Raw genomic sequence first — 23,837 nt, 5'->3', positions numbered from 1 at the left:
GGAAACTAATTATTGTTTTAAATAATGTTTTGAAAAAATGTTGGTTAAGACCCCAAAGAGCAATTTACAAATTATCTTTTTTGTATACAGCCTAAGGGGATATCCTTTGTCACTTTACCTGTGACTCTCCAAAACTTATAAAAAGTATAGTTCTTGCCTTTTATATTTTTTTTGAGAAGGGAGGGGAAACGTAATTAGTTGGCTTTTCTTCTCAAAATACATTCAGTCGTAATGCCAAAGTATTTATTTCTGGTGTGGTTTATTTCAGAGCTCAATTTTTATTAGAACTCATTTGAAGACTAGAAAGTACTTAGCAGGTTGTTTTTATTATAACTTCTGGTTACTGGCTCTGAAAATTTGTGTCCAGCTTCACATAGTAGCCAAGCTAGTACAATATTAGAGGAGTTTATTTTCTAAAATACTAAAAGGGTTTACTTCCTCACAGTTATGATTAGTCTCCTGCCCTTTTCCTATTAACTCATTATAACTTGTCCCTTAAGAATAGTCTCTGATGATTTTGGGGGCTAGTATTTCTCTTTCAGGTAATAGATTAGGAACTGCTTTAAAATTACCACTAACAAGATAGAAAACCATTATTTTCTTCTGTTTCCATCAGCTGACCTGGGCTGTTTTGGAAGGCTCTTGGTCTTCGCCCAGCCTCTCCCCGAATACTGTAGTAAATTCAGATCTAAGCCATTGGCTAGTTATATTGAGATCATTCTACATTTTTTTACAAAATGTTTTTTTAAGAACTCCACACACTATTAATGATGTGCAATATACTTCCAGTCAAACGCTTTCATCCTCAAAAGACCAGCTAATTTAGGAGAAATTAATTAATTATACATTTGTGTGACTCATAATATTAGACCCTGTCAGGATGGCCATTGCAAGCCAAGCTTTTGGAAGCTTTTAAGCTTTGAAATGGTTAAACAAATGTAGAATCTATTTGAGAGAATCTTAACCATAGGCATTTTCATGATTTTTATGATAAAGATAGCAGACTGGTGAGGTTTACACATTAGGACTGTTTAAATTCCTTTCTCGAAGTGAAATAGTTCTATTTATCCAAGTTTATTTTGGAATGGGCCAGCATAAGAGAGGTCATTTTCTAAGTAGTTAACATTTATTGAAGTTTTGAAGTGCCAGTCATACTCTATGGCCACAATTTCATTTAATATATATGTGGCAAGTTCTGTGCCTGACTCATATAGCAAGTAAATAAGCTGAGATTTCAGGAGGTTTCAGTTTGCTTAAGGCTACATAACTCTTATGTGGTGGATCTACTCTGCTGCAGCTCACTACTATGCTCTGCTGCCCTCTGTATTGTTCATCTCCCCAAAAAAGGTGGAAGGGGGGGGTTCAGGAGTATCTAATTATGCTCTAATATGATTGATTTTGAAACTAAGAAAAAGGCTTATTAAGGAAAGCCCCTTCTTGGCAATCCAAGGCTGGTTTGCTCAGGAGAAAAAGCCACAATCTTATAATTGTTCTCAGGGACTATGGTTTTTAGTATATCCACCTGCCTCCTCAGAGAGGTTGTGAATTATCCCAGAGACAGATAATATTGTTGCTTCAGTTTGGCCTCTTTTGTAGGCTAGTTTGTCATCTTTCTGTAGGGGTAATTTTAGCCATGTAGTAGTTCCTAGACTATTGTCTGAGTTGATAAAAAATAGATCTGTCAGCCATGACTGGCTAATGAAGTTTAGGGTCAAATATCTTCCCTAGGGTTGTCTAGGAAATTTCTGAGTTGCGATGTGGTGGCTCTGTATAAAACCACTTAAAAGAAAGATGTCAGATGTCCTTCTGCCTTTGCTGTGTGTTTCATAGATTATATTCCTGTGATTTTATCTGCAATGCTCAAGTGCCTTTCTTACATCTATTCAAAAGAAGGTAAAAGTTGCTGAGAAATTTTAAAAAAAAATTGGAAATACTCTGAAAATTGAATAATTGAAGAATAAAAGATAAAATATGTTAATTATTAAAATCAAGGTAAGGTAAAGTCACAAAATCAGAAGACAGTTCAATGAATACACTAAGTTAAAATTTAAAGTAACAAGGTAAATACTAAATAAAAGTTTGTAGCAAAAATATCAAAGTAGAATTGAATAAATTACATTGAGTCAGAGGTGTGTGTGTGTGTGTGTGTGTGTGTTTGTAAACAGCATACACATATGTTAGAGATAACATTGATTTAGACTAATCTCATGCTCCTGGCTTTTGGTCAAATGACTCAACTGAGCCTTTGTGAGAATATTAATTAGATTTTGACAATCTTGAATTGATCACCCACCTGAAATAGTTTCATCTTGGGAGTAATAGAAACATAAGCATGTTTATATGGTTTAGATGAGAGCTGATAATCTTAATGGTTTATAATGGGTCTAAATGGTTCTACACTTAAATAAAATAAAGCATGTTAAATTGTCAACGTACGTTGCTACATAACAATAAATGGACAGAGTTCTGTAGTTATAACTTGCATTTGATTAGGTCTTTATCTCTAAGAAATGCTCTCAATTACATATTGCATTTGCAAATGCACCAAAGGTATACTTTGATTTGATTTTATACGTTACGGTAGTAATTTTTAAAAGGCTTAGTTTATATCAGCCTAAAACCAAAATAAAACAGAATAGCAACAGAATCCTGTTTAAAATATACCAGGATATTCATAATTTACCTATTTTGTTAGTGAAGAGCAGTATATTATTCAGTGGAATTTTTGAATTAATTTATGTTTGAGCTTTTGAAAACAAAATGTTTGGAAATAGTAATTATAAAAGTGGTGATCTATGGTGGTTAATTACAATTCTAACAAATTATATTAGATAAAAAGTAAGGAGCTATGTTTGCAGCAGCCTCCCTCCTCCCTCCCTTTTTCTCTTCCTCTCTTTCTTCCAGTATCAGAGGTAAGAAAATATATAATACATCTCCCCACTACTTCTACAGGGTTGGGGATGTAGAACAGTAAATTTTTTCATGAAAATGTCAGGATACCATGATAGCCCCACCCTGTCCTTAGGCCAAGCCTTAATATTCACTTGGGTATTTTTCTTGGTTTTACAAGGAAACCATTTTACTGTTAGGTGCCTGTGATTTAAAAGGAAATCTCACATTAAGCTGTAGTCTATTCTGTGCACTTAAATGAGGTTTTATAAGAAGCTGTTGCTTCATTAAAAATGAAAGAAAGGAAAATAAGCCATTTGGGCCAGTAGAATGCTGGAGTATTTGATAGTTTACCATGAACATGGCTGGAGCTTTTTTAGTTCATAATAAGGCTTACCCTAACTAAAACGACATTTTGTTTTAGTTGATATGCTCCGGACATTATTTGTAACATCTGATAAATTTTAAAGCATATTTTAAAAACTATTTCATTCTAACATTATCAGCTGTGATCACTAATTGAGATGGAGAAATTGGAGTCTGGTGTCTTAATTATTTATTAAATAAAACATTTTTCAGACTGCTTTAGCTCACTAGCAAAGATAGTTTGTATTGTTTTTTAAAATATGTTTTAGATATAATAGACACTTGTGTTTTAAGACTGTATATTTAAAATTTATAAAGAACTTCTTTGGAGACGATTCTCAACACAATACCAAAATTACGCAATTGCACGATAATTGAGATTATTTTTAAAAATACCATGTTGATTAGTATTTATTTTTTATGTGGAAGTGTGGGATAGGCATTTGGGAGAGAATATGCAGCATGTACTTGTTCTTTTTGGAGGATACCATGTATATTCACATCTCCAGACCTCTTCATAGGCATATGCTAGGCTGGTTAATCAATTTTTACTAAATTAATAAGGTTGCTCTTTTCTTGATGTGGCCTTTCTTGTCTTTTTGCCATAACAATTTCTTGGTTATATATTTCATGGTCAAATTTAAAAGTTACCTCTTCGTGGCTCCCCCCACCACCCCCACCCCCAGCATAATTAAATTTTGTATGTGTGTTTTATTACACTCTCATGATAGTATGTGCCATGATGCATTAGTTATTTGCTAAATAAAGTTATTTCTGTCTTTTCTACTATCATTAGAGTCATGTAACATGTAACATATTTTAGTTATCATTGCATCACTAGCACTTATTAAAATGCCCTAACATATAATAGACACTTGATAAATGATTGTTGAATCAATAAAATGTAGCAGTGGAAAAAGAACAACTATATTTTGATTTCCTAATATATGTTTAGCTCTCCATTGGTTACTTTAGAATTCAGCGCCCATGTAATCTTTCAAATAATCTTGGGAGAGAGGAGGTACTAATCATTTTTTTTTACCCTAGATGAAGAAATTTTAGGCTAATAAGTGCAGAACTAGGCTTTATCTTTTTTTAAAAAATTTTTATTAAACAAATGTTTTTAATTAATTTTTTAGCTTTCTCTTATGTCTCTTAACAAAGCTGTATTAAGCTGTCTCCTGAGATTTATTTTTTTTTGCAGCTTTTTTCCTTTTCCTTTCTTAGATCATTGCTAAGCTGTGATGGTAGAGTCTACTATCTAAGTTTTCTCACTTAAATTGTTCATATTATAAAAACACCACAATTCTGGACTCATTTATTAACATGATCTCATTAATTCTCCAAATAAGCTTTTCACCGTTGCAATGACATGTGAAATCTCTTGCAAACCATGAAGGTTTGGATTCTAATCTTTTATGTCTAAAGGGTTGTACTCATACCTAAAAAGTGAATTAAAAAAATGAAAATGACACCTGGAATTTAAAATAAACTTTATATAGTATTGAAGTTATGCAGACATAACTCATCATGGTGGATGTTCTCAGCTGTTTTTGATCTTTATTACTGTAAGTCTCTCAAGGCAGTTATCATCTAATAATGCATACCTCATTGAGTAGAGTAAGTTTACATTCTGAAACATTAAGAGAAACTCTTAGAAAAGCTTCTACATTTTTAATTTTTAATTTTTTATTACAGTGATGCCTCCTTCTTTAAAACAGCCCTCTACCTCTGTGTTGTACCGCTAGAATGCACTGGAATGCATCATAAGGGATGTATTTAATAGATGAGTTATACGGGGATATGTTTTTCATTGTCAAATTTTATTTTGCTATCACTTTGAAGTGGCACTATTACTTTTGTTTCATCATAGTTTAGTGCTTGCTGTTAAAAGGTAGATTTTAGTGACTTATTTCATGATTATTATTATTTTTAAATTAGTAGGAGAGGATCAGGGAATATGAATCTTTAATTTTATCAAGAACCCAAGGAGGTTTTGATGTTTGTAACTAGCTCACTTGCTTGGAATAATGTAGTAGGCAATTTGAAGTCACAGGTTTATCACCTGGGGGGACCCCCTGATGGTTCCTGAAAGGTTGCTCCCTACCTCAGGAACTTTGTACTTGATATTAGCCCTGAATGTTGGCACCCTTCTTCCAACTCTTCCTCTGAGAGGAATCCTCTCTACCAATCTTTATTACACCTTCAGATCTACCTGCCATTGCTTGTGGGATGTACAGTCTCTGAACATTTTATTGTCTTGTCGATCTCGGTATGCTCAAAACAGAGCCCGATGTTTAATAAGTATTTATAGGACAAACAATGTTTGTATAGATAATTGTAGGCTTAAGATCTTTTTAGTAGTATACTAATGATGTGCATCTTTAGATTGTTAGAATTACTTTCCCCTAGGGTAGGGGTGCAATGCTCAGTGATAGAGTAGTCCTGCTCTAGAATTCCAAGCAGCTAATTCTTCAGCTAAAGAATAGACTCAGTGTTATCCCTGAGCAAGTGAATTCGCTGAGTCCTTAGGAAGAGATTTTATGAGTACCAAGTGTCTGCAGATTCTTACATGATTTCCTATTTCACTGTATATAGAAAGGGCAATGCTAAAAGGTCTGTAGTATATTTTCTTGCCTAGCTAATGGTTATGGTTGGTGCTGGAAGTGGAGAAGCTGGTGGGAGGGAGAGGTTAAGCAGAAAGGACTGATTCTGGTATGGCTGTCAATCCAGGAATTGACAAAGTTTTTTATTTTTACTTTGAAGAACACACAGGTAATTAATAAATCAAATCTATGGAATTAATCTATAAATCTTTTAATTAAATCACAAACATTTTGAAAGTCACATTTATATTTTACATTGTATCTTTTTCCTTGAGGATATATACACTTGTCTAAGAAGGAGCACAGAATTATTGTTTTCCAATATTTTGACATATCTTCAGACTGTCAGTAATGGCCAGAAGAAGTAAGCTAATTGAGAGGAGTGGCTCCAACCATGATGTAATTGCATAGTATTTCATCTGTGCCTTAATAGAAGGTAGCTAGGAGAGGACGGTGGCTAAGAGTTTGAGCTCTGGAGTCAGACTACCTGGATTAAAATCCTAAAATCCTAGAACTATCATTACTAGCTGTGTGAACTTGGATGAATTATGTAACACCATCCTAGGTTTTCTTCTTTGTAGAGATAATGAGTGCTTTCTTTACAGGGCTGTTATGGGAGTTAAATAAGATAATGTGTATAAAGCACATAAGCATTCTCTGACACATCGTAAGTGGCAATAAGTGTTACCTGCTATTGCTATTACTATTAGTGGAATCAGAGCTATCGCTCTACACTTAATAATGTGCCTGTTCAGGTCTGATGCACATCAGGACACATCGTAGGGGAATATATGAGAGATGGTCATCATCTTTCAACTTACTGATGTTTTATGTTTGGAAAGAAGAACTTGTGCCTCACCGGTTGCAATGCTGGCTGCATGGTGGACTCTGTTTGGAAGGTTCAATTTGATGAGTACCAGGAAAAGTCAAAGCTCTGAAATCTTCAGAGTGTATCAGTTTACTTTTTTTTAAAAAAAAAAAGAAAAGAAAATTGTTCCTTGACAGTTATAATTTAATAGGCACATTGTATATTTAATTTCAGGTAAATCAAGGAAAAATGACTTTATGCACTTTTCTTTTGTTTTCACCTCCTCCCCCCAAACATGGGTTTTAAGCCTTTTATTTTTTGTTACACATGACAAGATAAAGTGACAAAATGTTCAGTAAAACTTTAAAACTATAGTCTTTTCTTTTGAAAATGTTAGATTTTGTTTCTATATGATTTTAATGATGTGAGTATTGGAAATGCTGACTCTTTTTCTCAAAGCAGAGGACATTCAGAGGAGCATGTTGTGTGAGAAGGGGTCATAGGGAGTTAGAACAAGTTAGAAGGATTAGGCCACATTTGAATTTGTCACTTAGGAAATAATTACAACCCACTGCTAGGTGCTGAGAAGAATACAAAGATGAATAAGGCCTAGATGCTGCTTTCAAAAGGATTACAGGGATTGAATAAAATACTAGAAAATAACTTCAATAGAAATTAGAAAGTGGTAGATACTGAAAGAGAAGTAGAATCAGTTTTCTTTGTGAGGTATTAACTTCCAGCTAGGGACCCCAGGGAGAGCTTTAAAAGTGACCTACTGTTTGAACTGGGTCTTGGCTTGATAAATACCAATAAATACCAGTGCACATAGGAGACCAATAAGGGTAATGCATTTTTGACAAAGGGACTGGACTATATAAAGCCTAAAGACAGAAATCAGAGGAATAATTGTGGGAAGCAGTAATCCCTAGTTTATTTCCCCAAGATGACTAGTCCCAAGAGATAACATGCACAAAGAGGTATCTATTAAAAAAAATGTATTTAATGTTATTTAGAGTAGAGTAGTGATGAAACCCTCTTTATTTTTAGTAAAGTGCACAAAAATTCTACGAGGCAATTTCCTGTATACCCTTATTAGGAAATGTTGGTCCATAAAGGTAGGTTGAGGCAAGGTGGTGACAGACTGACCATTAGAGTGAAGCTTTTTCATGTGGGTGAGGTGTGATCTGGTGTACTCTGTAGGAAAGTTAATCCGGAGACTGGGAAGAGATTTGTCATCCAGTAATAAATCTTTTTCATCGGACTCACAAGTAACGGAGGTCTAACCTGAGATGATTGTGGCAGTAATGGGAGGAAAGGTTCGAAAGAAAAGAATTGTGTAGAAGTAGAGCCAGACGTTCTTTGATTATCGGTTGGTTGTGGCAAGTTTGAGAGAAACTAGAGAGTTTTTTATTGGGGGTAGGGGTGGGATAAAACAGCCCCTCTCTCCTTACACATTTTAACTTCTCTGAAATCAGTAAGCATATTAGCATTTAGTCATTGTTTAACTGCCAGTGCCTTTCATTCTTAGTGTATCTAAAATAAGATTTGTTAAAATCCCATTGTTGTCATGGATGCTTTCCAGGTAAAGAAGTAACATAGTCTGAGAGTAACTTGGGTCTTAGGAGTTTGTAACATTGTGATGTTCTCTACTTTTTGGAAGAGAGGGCATACTGAAAGAGTATCCTCCAGTCATTTGGGCTAAAGGAAATGTGGGTTTAATTCTGAGAAAAAAGAATGACTAAGCGTCAGAACCAGGATTTCCTCATGACTTTTGCCATAGGCTTTTTTGAACTGGCAGTAAAAGGGAGGAAATCCTTCTGAACTTGCACAGACATTACTTATTAACTACTAAGTCCAATTTTATTCAGCCATTGTGAATAGTGTGACTTTAGGTAAAATGCTGCTTTGTTGAGACATGTGAACCAGACTTGCAATCTTCCAGATAGTAACTGGACAAGAAGGTAAGCAGACTTAAACTTCCTGTCTCCAAAGGATTTTTCAGTGGTTGCCATCCTTTCTCTTCAGTAAATCTTTACTCTCTAGCTGTAAAAATAAAATATTTTGTACCACGTTTTATTCGCATAGTTCTTTTAAGAGTAACTTAATCTGTTACTTGTTAAAGATTTAGGTAAATTAAAATCTGTGTTTGCTACCTTAGTTTATTCTTACAAGTCTACTTAAAAAAAAAAAAATATTTGTTAAAGACAGAACACAACTGCCCCCCCCCAAATAGAAATATTGACCCAACAAATTATTATGAAAAGGCATAGGTTTATTCAATACATAATTTTTAAGTTGTTTTGAAATATGTTGTTTGACTTTATGTACCTGCATAAATGTTAATGTCATGAAACTCATGATCGTATTATTTGTCTTATTCTTGAGACACTTTGATGGGGGAAAAAAACCCCAACTATTTTAATGAAGTCCCAGAATCTACCCATAATGGCTTGATAGAGTTCAGTCACTTTATAAAATGTTAAGCTGTTCTTTTTTTCTTGTTTTATTTTTAGCTTGATAATGTTCCTAGGTCATGAGAAGATCTGAAAATAGTTTTTATTCATTTTAGTCACAGCTGTTATTATTAACCAATGGTTAAATCCTGATTTAAAAAAAAAAAGAGGAAAAATTCACAAACAATTTCCTCTTTTTAAATCAGAAAAACTGGACTTCTCAAGGTTTTTCAGTCAGGTATTTAAATTTGATCTTAGGTCCTTAGAAAAGACTACTCCCAACTTGACTCATCAAAAGGTTTGTTGATGTAAGAAATGTCCAAACCTGTGGAGAATTTTTATGAGTTTATTTGAGCCAAACTGATGACAATTGCCGGGAAGCAAAATCTCAACAAATTGAGAAAATGCTCCAGAGAATGGCAGTTTTGCAACTTATTTCATACATTACTCCCTTTGAGTTAGGAATTTTTATGTTCAGACCATCCTATGTGGTTAATTTAGGTCTCTGAGTTTGTAAGGCCCACCATGCAGGCCTTCCCTGAGCTTGTCAGGTTTAGTATGTGGCCCCTTTTTTCTCCAGAGGTTGTTAATTGCCAGAGAAAGCTGAACTTGTTTCCAGGTGACTGCATGCTGGTCTTGAGTTTGAATCACATAGAATAGGGGACAAAGAAGAGTAATTTTGAAAATTTTTATTTTAGCACAGTATGTATACCACTGATTGCCCTGGTTATTATGCTAGTCACTTCAACCTCTTAACATCTTTTTTTTTTTTTTTTAAATTTTCTAAAGAGCAGAAATGCTCAGTTAATTTAAAAAAAAAATCTGTGATACTTTTTATTTTTAGTTCTTTGGGAAAAAAGCATTCTCCCATGCTATGCCAAAAAGGACCAACAATGTGTTAGTAAAGAATCTTTTGATTATATACAAAGGTCTTAGTGTTTGGAGGGGTAAAAGAATATATTAGAAAGCTACATGAGAATCTAATGAAGTCCAAGGATGAGCTGTATAATAAAAAAGAAACCATGGGGAGGTCAGGCATGCAGTCTGACCTCTGGAACACATAGAACTGGAACACAGATCTCCTTAAGGCGCTATCTTCATTTAAAGTCTCTATTTCTCCTTGTTGGCTTTATTTTTCTTTTCTAGAGGTACACCTTTTTTTTCTACACAATAGTACAATGATTAAGAGTTTCCAAATTCTATATCCTAATTTCTGTCAGTGAAGTGAGTCTGATCCAGATCCAAAATTGCAGGCAGGAAACTCTGATGTGTTGGGCTTAGTCCCACCCTGGCACCAATTCGCTATGGCAAGGGAACAGGGTCTGTGGAACTAACATTGCTGCTCCCTGAATAACCATGTTGATTAAGAGTGCAGTAGAAAGAACCACCTAGAGATAGATGCTGGGTGAAAATTCCGTGTGCATTGGTAGTGGCACTGCAAAAATAATGACTTGCGTATGTTACTTGATTTGAAATTTTCTGAATAAATTATTAGTAATTGTATCTAGATAGATTATTGTAGTGGCACATGTTTGTTTTTCAGTATAAGAAATTCTATGGTACTTCAGAAAAGAATTATATTTGTTGGGAGAAAGTGGAGAGGAGTGGATTTTTATTTTAGAGTGATTCTAAGGTATCAAAATCAATGTGTACACACACACACACACACACGCACAGATGCACACGATCTACAACATTAAATTTATACCTTAAATAACAGATTCAAAATGTGTGCTTGGGGAAAGAAAATGCATCACAAAAAATTAAAACATAACCTTTTATCGATACACTTAGAAAATCTACGACATAATAAAGGGGTTGTGGGCAGGGGAACACCGAGGGGAAGTTCAAGTACAAAGCGTCTCTGTTGGCTCCTGGTTGCTGGCCTGGGCTCTGAGGTGGGTGAGCCTTTGTATGTTGCTTAGCAATGTGAGCTTTTTTTGTTGTTGTTTGAATAGATCTAGCCTCATGAATCATGAATTGTTGCTTTACAAGAGTAAGGTGTTCTTACAAGCCTGCCCCAAACGGTAACCAAACCCGGACCATTTTTATACCAGAAGGATTTTAAGGAGAGAATTTTAGCTTCTCAGATTTATTGAAGAGCTTGAAGAAACATTATTTGATAGTTCATCATTATAATCAACCTCTAACTCTCTACTTTTCCTATGCAGATCTTTTTGATTTCAGCCAAAATGAAACAGTACTGACTAATTCTACTATTTAGTAATTCATTTTTAGTTTAGTGTCTGCAGTGGGAAGCAGAGAGAGAGCTACTTTCTTATACAGTTACTGAGTCCTTCTTTCCTTAAATGGACTATAACTCTGGAAGCATGAATACTTGTGAAGATAGTCTTGAATGCTTTCTAAAAAAATCTTGCTCTTAGTGTTCTTCAAGTTCTGAATCTTTGTCAGATGAGTATTTGTTAGATTTGGAGAAGTAGAAGAGGGAGGAGGAGGAAGAAGCGGGGAAAGCCAACCAAACAGTAAATACTTTTCTTATTTCCCCACTGTTATCTTAGTCCCATTTTTTTGGGATAAAAGACTAATACCTTCTCCCACAAACACCAATGTTCTTTCTAAATACTTATGGGACTATTTCTGCTTCATCTGTTTTTATACCCACTTTTTTTTTTTTTTTGCTCCCACTTTTCCAAACTTATAAACTCAAAAATTATATTTTCCAGGTTTATTGTATGCGGTGAGATTTTTCCCTCCAAAACTGTTGCTTTATCATTTTAAGACAATATATTTTAAGTTTACCAGTTAATGTACTGAAAATACAGTAAACTTTTATTTGTTTGAAAGTAACAGTAGGATAAATAAACCTGTCAGATTTGATAAATGTTGATTTTAAAGAATCTGAAAATGAATGATTGTTGAATACAAGCAACTAGAGACTGATAGAGGGAAAGCGAAGAAATTTGAGAGAGGAAGTCAAGCCACTAAGTAAGGTAGGAAGCTGGGCCGTCTCAGCTAGGCACAGAAAGTCTCTTCTAAATACCAAAATTGGATTCTGTCATTTTGCCCAGAGTTGAAGATGATTATACTAAGAACCATTGTTAGTTTCTATCTTCATCTACCATTATTTTTTTTTTTTTTAATTTAAAAACCATCTACACAAAGCACTGTTCCCAAACACACCCTGTGACTTTTTGTCCTATTCTGTTCCCACAATGTGATTATTCTCTGGAAGCTCTACCTGGCAAAAGCTTTTAGGGCTTAGTCTTAGTGCTGCCATTTCCATAAAATTTTTGTAATCACCATAGATGACAAATGTAAAATTGTATTCCTGCTTTCTTCTAAGCTCTTAATTTTGCTTGTACTTTATGTTATACTTACCACAGATTGCTCTGTTGTCTTTTTTTTTTTTTTTTTGTACTCATACCTAGGTTTCTCTAAGCACTCTGAGGACAATGACAAGGTCTCATTCTTCAAAGTATGTTCCACATGTCTAGTATAGGGTCTGGGATTTAGTAGGTGGTAGTTAAATATTTATTGACTTAAAACAAACAGGTCAAAGAAGGAAAAAAATAAACTTTTAGCTTTTTACTAGGAAGTCTTTGAGCCAAAATTGTGCAAATAATTCATTTTAGAGCCTTGGATTTATTTTAAACGATACTTTCATTATGTGTAGGAAAAAAGACTTGGCAAAATTTCAACCTCATTGAGACAATTTATATATTTTTTCTTTCAATTTGATATGACTGCTTTTCCTTGTAAACTTTATGGCTCATGACAGTGTTTCCTTTCCTCTTTTAGGGAGAGCAGGCAGCCATATTTTAAGCAACGTGTGAGGTTGACTGATTATAGCAAATCCTCGAATAACGTTATTTAGTTCAATGTTGTTTCATTCAACATCGTTTTGTTATAATATTGATGAGAAAAAAAATCTTCCCAGTCTGGGCTATTGTCTGTGGACAATATCCTCATGTGTGGCACATTATCCCCATGACCCTGTGGGTTTTCTTCAGGTACTTAGGTTTCCTTTCACATCCAAAGGTATGCACCTGAGGTGCACATTATCCAGTCTGAGAGTGGGGATGGGTATGAGTGCACCTTGCGATGGAAAGGTGTCCTGTCCAGGGTTGGTTTCTACCTTGTGTCCTGAGCTGCTGAGATGGGTTCTGGCAACCCATGATGACCCTGACCTGGAATAAGTAAGTAGTTTGGAAAATAATTTTTTCTTGTTTTTATTAACATTTCTCAAATGTATGTATGGCTCACATTTATTTTTAATATTTAATATTAGAAGTGTTTTGGGTCTTTTATTGAGAAGTTTGTTGATATTTTAGTGACAAGAAATATACCACAGAAACTTAACTCTTATTTATGAGTCTATGGTAAAATCGGTTTCGTTATATGTCATTTTTGCTTAACGTTGCAGTTTTCAAAAACCTACTGATGACGTTGTGAGAACTTACTGTACACACGAACTAAATTTGAAATTATAATGACATAAACTCACAACAAAATAGATCTTATACATGTTCAGAATAATACACGATTATTCATCTGCTATTTGTTAATTGGCTTCGGTATTAAGCAGCTATTACGAAAGATTTCATTCCTCACGAAACCAGCCTCCTGAGTTAGTTATACATGGAGAAAGGCTTGACAATGGGAAGGTTGGAAGCACAGTTTTTGGATTCTTGGTGCTTTCTTTTCTGGAGGGAACATTTTGGATGTTTTTCTCACCATTTTTGGTTAACAGCTTTCTGTTGGGAACACAAAGCGCTTGAGATCCTTTCAACCCTGGAATCAGTCTTGTCTTGCCTGGGCTCCTCAGCACTGGTAGTGAAGGGGAGCTAGCTTATTGGATATTTAAGTCTTCAACAGGTTCTCAGGTTGGTTTTCTGTCAAATTCCAACTCTCTCTCTTTTTGCCTTCTATTATTGGAAGCCACTAAAAGTCACATCTCTGCCTTTGAGCCTCCATTTCTTCCTTCCTTGGTCTGTAATATACAAATTGAATAGACTGAGTCTTATGTTTTATATAATGGCTCCTTGCCCCAAATGTTTTTTTTACCCCCAAATGTTTTCTGTATTTCATATAGTAACTTAAAAAAAAGAACTGTGGAGCTACTATTTCGTCTTTATTTGGAATTATTGGATAGTAGTTATTTGTAGACATTTGGGAATTTCTTCATAAAGTCCTGATAAGAATTTCAGAACTGAGGGAGGGAAAAGCCTGTTTGTATTGATTGGGTGTACTGAAGGAGTGGTGTGGACAGGTGACATAATAGTGTGTTTTACAGAGCGAGAGGGGATCATTAGAGTGACATACTTGTGAGTGGGACAGGCATCAAAAATAGGAATAGGAAAAGAGAATGGCATGGGTAAGAAGGTGACTTGATTAAAAAGAGACACTCTATGCAACATTCAAAATTTGGTAAGGCTGTGATATGTACAAGTTAGTTCCCTGATGTTTCTTTTACTAGTGTTCTGGCACTGAGGAGGAGACAGGCTGTTTCCTAGGAACACCTTTGTAAGACATGGGTGCCAAAGACATGTGCTTGTGATCTATGCTTCAGGACATGTTGAAAAATGTTTTAATGTTTTAATAAGGTCTATGGTCTCTGGTTCAAACCACATTTTTTTCCTAAAGGAAAAATTTCATTTGGAATATTTGGAATTTTGGAGAGAGTTTGAAAGAACTATGACTACATTAAGAAAATGACACCTAATGGATCTTAAATGGTCATAAGTATAATACAGAGAATTCATAAAATGTAGTATTTGCAAAAATGCATTTTAATTTTTTTTGTGACAAGATACAGTGTCTTATGAAATGTTAGCATCTATCTTAGTATTTTTTTTTATTTGAAATCTTAATTAGAAAACATACACCCACTTGAACCTGAGCTATTTTTACTATCTCTTTCATCTTATGGATATGAGTAGAAAGTAATTCAGTGAGAGATGTGACAGAGACTATCTCTGGGAAATAGAGACGAAAAGGAACATGTTCTTTTTGCTTTTTCTCACATCAAGTCTATGAGATTTACTGTGGAATGCTGTTCGTTCCTCAGGGAGGGAAGATGAACTCTGAGTGACAAAAATTCTGCTATGACCAAAGAAATTTTCTTGTTAAGTAAATCAAGATGAAAGGTTCAGTGTTATTGTGTAATTATTAAATATTTGTTTGTTAGTGAAGTTGGAGTAATTTATAATAGTTATAGATCCAGAAAGAATCTCTAATGATATGCAACAAATTACTTTTCTTGTATTAAAGTCATCTGTGCCCGTTAGCATTACTAAATGACTCCCATGCTTTCCATTATAACATTATTGTTTTTTTGAATGTGCATTATTAGCCATGATTTTTTTTTCTATGTATGAACAGTATATAAACTACTCTTTGGAGGTGCTGATATTTAATCGCCTGTCCTTGTGTTAGGTTGCTGGGAGAATTGTGTTATCCATAGAGCAATATGAAATTAGAGTTAATTCTCTTATCTTCCTATGTATGATTTTTATGATGGCTCATCCTGTTTTAATATTTTACCTTCTAGGCTGTTACCCCTTACACATACCACATACCACACATAACTTTATTCCTAGACTATTTGGTAAACCTATTTAGGTCATATTCTGGAAATATAAACATTAACCCAAGAGAAAAATGGAATTTTTTTTGTTTTATGTCAGAGTGCTATACCCGCCCCCACCAAAAAAGGAAAACAAGAATTTTAGATAAAATTTTCTGCTTTACAGGAAATGTATGTATATGTTTTTACTTAGTCAATATCTACTGAAACATTCGAACATCCTCATTTATTTAAAAATTTTTTCCCAAGTTGGAAAAGTAGAAAGAATAAATATATAATACTTTTATTTTAATATAAGAGAAGAAAGGATTCAGAAAATATAAAGAAGCTTGTATTCTCACTAGTCTGAAAGATATACTACCAATTTTTTTGACCTATCCTTTTAGATTTTTTGTATGCATGCATGTATGCATGTGTATGTGTGTTTTGTTTATGTCTTCTCTAATTTTAATTCTAACAAAAAGTCAGGAAATATTAAATATGTAAACTTTTAAACTTTTTAAAAGTAATACCTACAAATATATAGCTTTATATTATTTTTCACATCCATTTGCAAAAAATAAAACAGCTCTATACCACTATGCTAACAGTAGGTCTGGTTTCAACCCCAGTTCAGGCCTTCTGCAGTTCTCACCCAAACTATTGCAATCACTTATTCAAATCCTGTCATTCTCCATTGTGCGTGGCCCTCTACAATTTGACCTTTATATCACTGCCAGCATGGTCTTTTTGAAATTCAAATTTCACTGGTGTTCTTTCCCTGTAAGGTAAGTTCAGAATACTCAGGCATGACATAAAATGCCAGTTGTTATTGAACGTTATATCCCCAGCTCTTCTCTTTGAATTTGTCTGTTAAACCTGATAGTGCCTGAAAAACAAAGTTAATCATATATTAGTTATCTTTGTTTTTATACCTGCCGTTTTCTTTGATGATCTTCATTCTTCTTTCAAAACTTAGTTCATATATCAGATTTTCTGTGAAGTCTTTGTTGACCACCTACCCCAGTTTTGTGTATTTCTTAATCACTCATCCTGTTGCTATATGTGTGGTGCATATTTCTCATTTAGTAATTATTTACTTATATTTCCTTAGCCTCCTTTATGGCAGCACCTTCTTCTCTGTACTTCCAATATTCAGTGCAGTACTGTACTTGATAAATGTTTGTCAAACTGACTTCTTTGCTGCTATCTACATTCAGTGAGCTCTGATGTTACCTGCAAAGTTATTGTAAGCCCCAAACATTTAATTTCATCACAAATTTAACAGTTTTTAAAATCATATACATAATAATGAAATTTTCATCATATATTTTTAATTGTTTGCAACAGTTATTTATTAAAGCCTTCCTGTATGTTACATACTTTGCTAGATTCACCCAAGCTGTTTGTATTGAGAAAATAAACAAGTCTTTTATAGATGGGGACTGAATAACATTGAAATTATAACACTTGTTGGATTCGGGTGGGTTTTTTTTTTTCATGGCATTCTCTTCTACACGGCTCATCTCATCTGCTGCCTCTTGGGTTCAGGCGCTGCTACTGTTGCTACTTAGCTCAAGTCTGTTCTTTCAGAAGGGAAAGAGACTTGACAAATGGAAATTATTTTCAAGAGTCATTATGCCAAAGTGGCTTGTGAGAATGATTTGTGAAAATAGTTTCTTTTTCTTCTCAATATACGTCTCAAATGACACTTTTTTTTTTTCTGCTGAAATATGAATATAGTAGTCCCTCCCCCTTATCGAAGGTGCATATGTATCATTCCAAGATCCCCAGTGGATGCCTGAAACCTGGAATAGTATTGAAGCAACCCTGTGTATACTATGTTTTTTCTACCTATGATAAAGTTTAATTTATAAATCAGGCACAGTAAGATTAACCACAACAACTAATAATAGAACAAATATAATAATATACTGTAAAGTTAAGTCATGTGGATATGTGTGCTCCCCCCAATCTTAATAATAACTATCCCTTACTTGTAGTAAATGTAGTAAATTGTTTGGTGTCATGATTTGGGAGACTCCTTGCTGAAGTCCTGGTGTAGGCTCAGTGCTTTCTGGCACAACTTGTGCTGCTGTCATTTGAAATGCTTATCTATGTCTTCCCACAAATTTAATGTCTTTTCCATCTTAACTGAGCACTTATCATGCATGCACTGTGGCTGTAGCTTTTGCAGTTTCTGTGCGACAGCGCAACTAGCATGAATTTCTTTCTTCACAATTTTACTGATAGAAGATTCGCTCTTGCCATGGATTTGAGCAACCTCATCATATATATATATATATATATATATATATATATATATATATATATATATATTTTTTTTTTTTTTTTTTCTTGTTAGGTTAGAACTCGTTTTTTTTTTTTTACTTACAGAAAGCACTTTATGGTTTTTCTTTGGCATATCCAAATTGCCAGCGTCACTACTCTTGTTTTTTGGGCCATTATTAAGTAAAATAAAGATTACTTGAACACATACCATCTTGGTCTGATAATCAAGACAACTACAAAGTAATGTGGGCAGGTAGCATATACAACGCAGGTACTCTGGGCAAAGGGACTATTCACTTCCCAGCCAGAATGAAGTGAGATGATTTGAGATTTCATCATGCTACTCTGAACAGTGAGCAATTTAAAACTAACAAATTGTTTATTTCTAAAATTTTCCATTTAATATGTTCAGACCACAGTTGACCGGGGATAAGTGAAATGGAAAAAAATGAAACCATAGTTAAGAGGCGACTACTGTTTGTTTAGTTCTTTTGTGTTTATTAAAATAATAAACTTATTTATTAAAGCAAAGAAATCTTTAATTGTGTCAATTGTCTTGTGGCCTTGGACCAATAAATCACAAGTTTTTATCCGATGCCTCATCCAGATTTTTCTGAAGAATAAAAGCCCAAAATGTTTAAAAGAGAAATCTCTGTTTCTTTTATATTTCACATAGAAGCCTTGGCGTTGTAGAATGCTGAGGTTGTTGGGGAGGAGATTTGGAAGGTGACATGCAGAGAATAGCTTTGTGAGGTTATGTTGACCTTGAATCATGTGAACAAGTGAGCAGAAACTAAAGAAAGTTTATCAAAGATAAACTGAAATTACCTGATTTAGCAACACCTAATGTAGACTGTGTGCTTATGAAGAGTCCCTGCCATTTCCTCATTCTGCTATATGTATGTCAGTAAAACCTCAGATATTCTTTTTTTCCAGATGGATTGAAAATTACATAAACTTTTGAAACACAGATGTATAGGTTTCAATTGACCAATTAATAGCTGTGTGGCCTTACCCAAATCAACGAATGGTTCTGTACCTCACTTTTCTCAACTATAAAATGAGAACATTTTCACTAATTCTATTTGTAAATATTAAATTAAATATTCATACTAAGTGAAAACATTATGGAAAATCTAAACCATATTCAGAAAAGCTTAGAAATAGCTTTATTACATTAGGTCGACTGGACGGAGCAATAAAAGATGATCAGGTTTTAAAAATAAACAATGATAAAGCAATCCAACTTCTTGCTGATTAATTTCTTAAAAACTAGATGAATGACATACAATATCTGTTATCTTTTTTAAAAATCATCTGCTCTGAGGAAATTTTATCTATACTAGCAAAAAAAATTTAAAAATTGGCTAATGGAGTTTGCAAATCAACAGTAAACATTGGAGAGTGTATGAAGTAGATTAAAAATAATTGCTGCCCCTGGAGAGAGGGGCTTTGGGATCGTCTCTCTCTTTCATCATTTATTGAGTCTGGGAAAGTCAGTTAACCTTAGAGAGTCCCTAGTATAAAAGGGGCCTATAATGCCTTTCCTACCTGGAGATAGGAAGCTGAATCAGATAAAATCATTTTTTTAATCTTTAAAAGAATTTTCAATTACAATTGACATATTAGTTTCAGATGTACGGTGATTAAACATTTATATACAAAGTGATCACCTGATAAATCCAGTACCCATCTGACACCATGCATAGTTATTACGATATTATTGACTATATCCTCCATGCTATACTCTACATCCTCATGACTATTTTGTAACTACCATTTTGTACCTCTTAACCCCCTACCCTCATTTACCAACACATCCCCAATCTAGCACTCATCAAAATGTTCTCTGTATTTATGAGTTTGTTTCTGTTTTCTTTGTCTGTTTATACTGTTCTCTAGACATTTATCTATGTCTGACTTACTCCACTCAGCATAATACCCTCTAGGTCCATCCATATTGTTGCAGGTGGCAAGATATAATTTTTTTAAGGATAATATTTTATTGTATATATGTACTGTCTCTTCTTTAACTAATCAGTTGTTGGACACCCAGATTGCCTCCATATCATGGCTGTTGTAAATAATACTGCAATGAACATATGAAGTCACATGCCCCTTCTAAGTAGTATTTTGGGTTTCTTTGGATAAGTACCCAGAAGTAGGATTACTGGGTCCTTCTTTGTCTCTTGTTATAGCCTTTATTTTAAAGTCTATTTTTTCTGGTATATGTATTGCTACCCCAGCTTTTTTGTTTGTCTGTTTCCATTTTTATGAAATATCTTTTTCTGTCCCTTTTCAGACTGTATGTGTCTTTCCATCTGAAGTGAGTCTCCTAGAGAGCATATGCAAGAGTCTTATTTTCTTATCTATTCAGCCACTCTATCTGTTCATTCACGTACATAAGCCATTTACATTTAATGTAATTGTGTAATTATTGCCATTTTATTATTCATTGTTTTATTTCTTTTTTTTTCTTCTCTGCCTCCTCATTTTTCCTCCTTCCTCCTTCTTCCTCTCCTTCCTCCAACATTTGTTATAATACTGTTTTGGTATTGATGAACTTCTTTAACTTTTTCTTGTATGAGAAGCTCTTTATTTGTCCTTTGATTCTAACTGATAGCCTTGCTAAGTAATCTTGGTTGTAGTTTCTTCCTTTTCATCTCTTTGGATATTTCCTGTCAATCTTTTGGGTCCTGCAAAGTTTCTGTGTAGAAATCAGCTGCCAGATTTATGGGATAACTAACTTCCTTTCTCTTGCTGCTTTTAAGATTCATCTTTAACCTTTGGAATTTTAATGATGATGTATCTTTAGGTGGACCTGTTTGGGTTCATCTTGTTTGGGACTCTGCACTTCCTGGGCTTGTATGTCTATTTCCCTCGCCAGGTTAGGGAAGTTTTTCATCATTATGTTTTCAAATAGTTTTTCAATTCTTTGCTCTTTCACTTCTCTTTCTGGTACCCCTATGATGCGAATGTTAATACGCATGATGTTGTCTCAGAGACCACTTAAATTATCCTCATTTATTTGGATTCTTTTTTTCTTGTTGCTGTTCAGATTGGGTGTTTTCTGCTACCTTATCTTCTAAATCACCAATTCATCCTCAGCTTCATGTAATCTACTGTCGAATCCTCTTAAAGTATTCTTCATTGCAGTTATTGTATTATTCATTTTTGACTGTTTTTTTGTGTGTGTTTTTTCTATCTTTCTTTTTTGTTTCCTTTTTGTTAAAGTTCTCAAATTCTCACTGAGTTCTTCTACTCTTCCCCTAATTCCCTGAGAATTTTGAACTCTGCATCTGGTAGATTGCTTGTCTCCATTTTATTTAGTTCTCTTTCTGGAGCTTTGTTCTGTTCTTTCATTTAGGACATGTTTCTTTGTCTCCTCATTTTGGCTGCCTCCACGTTTTTGTTTCTATGTATTAGGTAGAGCTGCTATGTCTCTGGTCTTAGTAGAGTGGCCTTATATAATAGGTGTCCTGTGGAGCTCAGTGACACACTCTCCCTGGTCACCTTAGCCGGGTGTTCCAGGAGTGTCTTTTGTGTGGTTATGTGTGCCTTTCTAGTTGTAGTTGCACTTCGGTTGTTCTTTGTACATCAGTGGGAGAGACTGATCCTCTGGCTGATTTGTTGTGAGGACTGGCCATAATTACAGTGGCAGAGCTATTGTGCAGGGGTTGACCCTTTGGAGCAGGATTAGTTTTAGTAGCATTCTGGTGCCTGCCCAGTCCGCCCTTTGGGTTTGTCTTTTGTAGAGGTGGTTGGGCAGTTCTCTTGTGTGGTCTGAAGCTGGCCACTGGGTGTGCCATCCCCCTTCTGAAAGTGGCTCTGTTGCAGGCCAAGGTCACCTACTGCCTGTGCCCTCTCTGGGGCTACTCAGTATGAGCTACAAAGTGATCTGCAGATGGTTTCCACTTGTGCTTGGCTTGAGGGTGGCTGGAAGAGTCTAAGCTGCAAACGAAGGCCAGCTGCTGCTAGTGCCAGGCTTGGAGTTGCTTAGCAAGAGGCATAGGGCACCCCAAGGCCAGATGCTGCTTGTTTGCATTTGCGAACCTTTCAGAGATGTTAGGAAAGTCCACAGCATGAACAAAGACAGGCAATTTATATGAAAAAAACACTTGAATGGGCTTATTTGGGCCTACAAGCTGGGTGGGGCAGAGTCTCAGGGAATCACAAGGGTGGCATGTGGAATCACCAGGGTGGCATGAACGGTGTTAGCAAGGTTGATAGAGACTCAGATATAGCGCTCACCTGCGTCTACAGGTTGAGTGGTGGGAGGGCTCAACAAAGGAATATTTGCTTCTGCCAGCACTTCTATATGGAAGAAAGCTGCCCTCCAGCCTTCATTTGGAGTCTAGACAATTCAATTCCTCCCTGTATGTCCTTGGCACCTTTCAAGCTGCTGGAACTCAGAGCAAGTGAGTCCATCAGTGAGTATGTTTGTCTACAAGCCCTTTAAGTGGAATGCCTGGGACTCCCACAGCCCTCTGTCATACTCAGCCACAATCTCCGCTGGTTTACAGAGCCAGAAGTTATGAGAACTTATCTTCCTGGCTCTGGAGCCCTTGCCTGGAGAGTCGGTTTGTGGCTGTGACCCCTCGCTCTTTAAGGCAGACCTCTACAGCGGAGATATCCCTTCTGAGTTTTAACTCCCACACATGGGTGTAGGACCAGCCAGTCTTGTGCCTCCACCTCTCCTACCAATCTCAACATGGCTTCTTATGTACATCTTTAGTTACAGGACTTTAGTTCAGCTAAACTTCAGGTGATTCTTAATGGTAATTGTCTGTAGTTTAGTTGTAATTTTGATGTGGTTGTGAGAGGAAGCAGCACAGCATATATCTACTTTGACATCTTGACTGGAACTTTCTCAGGTAAAATTTTTATGTCTCTTCTAGTTCTGATACCACTAAGAATAGGAGAAAATGTGGCCATATTCAATGAGCATTTATTTTACTTAATATTACAACTACCTTTAGTGTAAATAGGCTTATGCCTTTGAGTTTGGAGAGTTTCACATAGAATTTTTTCTCTATGAAGTCCTTTTAAAAGGCTGTATGGATCTGATTTCTTTTTTCTCCAAGTTGTGACCCATGAGACATCAGAATCCTAGTATCGTAGTTTCTGCTTCTTTTAGTGACCTATTAACTTTATTAGCAGTTGTTATTTTTGTAATTAGGGTTTTTAAAAGTCTATTAAATAGGACAGAAAAAAAAATTAAGAAGTAGACATCAATTTGAAAAGTCAACAGAAATCAAGCATTGTTTTGAAAAGTTGGCTCAATATAGGCAGGTAATCCTTGTATAGTGGTCATTGTAGGTAAGCTTCACATATATGCACTTGTAGACCTCCTACTTAACCACAGTCTAGGTTAACACAGAACGTCACCTGTGCTTAAATGTTCTTTAAAGTCCTTTCCAGTTCCGAAGTTTCGTGGTTATATTACACTCAATAGAGTGTAGTGTTTGAGAAGATCAAATTTCTCAAAAGTGTCATGTCATTCCATCTGAATTGTCACATGATTTCACAGCCATTATGGTGAAATACCATTAATATCACAGAGGTCCTTCCTTAAGATGAAGGGCGTGAAAATATCCAAGCAGATGCAGAGAGGCCATCTGTCTTGAGACTCTAAGAGAAAATTCTTGTACTGGGTGGAGAAGGGCTTGGGGATCTTGTGCAACTCCTCACATTTTCAAATTCCTTGATTTTAAATAAATACAGGTTCAGAATAAGTGTAGCCCTGTATTTCCGCAGGAAACTAGGGTGAACGTCATTGAGGTAAGAGACTAATGTTCTTTCATACACTAGTCTGAGCAGCAAGCACTCTATGCAGATGGGCACTTGACCGATACTCTCTCTCTCTCTCTCTCTCTCTCTATCTCTCTCTCTCTCTC

General features: G+C 35.2%; 1 protein-coding gene across 5 annotated transcripts in view; it reads left to right on the top strand.

Annotated features, from left to right (window-relative positions):
• Positions 1 to 23,837, top strand: part of PTPRK (protein tyrosine phosphatase receptor type K) — a 477,924-nt gene that overhangs the window by 83,579 nt on the left and 370,508 nt on the right. The window contains exon 1 of one of the 5 annotated variants that reach the window (XM_039881106.1): positions 8,478 to 8,630. The exons of the other annotated variants lie outside the window; for them this stretch is intronic. The gene's annotated coding sequence lies outside the window, so the exon portion shown is untranslated. Of the gene's footprint in view, positions 1 to 8,477; positions 8,631 to 23,837 lie in introns of those variants that run through there. 5 annotated transcript variants of the gene reach the window in all.

This window comes from Pteropus medius, unplaced genomic scaffold (assembly GCF_902729225.1).
Source record: "Pteropus medius unplaced genomic scaffold, Ma_sr-lr_union100, whole genome shotgun sequence".
Taxonomy (NCBI): Eukaryota; Metazoa; Chordata; class Mammalia; order Chiroptera; family Pteropodidae; genus Pteropus; species Pteropus medius.
Note: the sequence above shows the minus strand (reverse complement) of the source record. Positions and strands in the feature narration are given on the sequence as shown.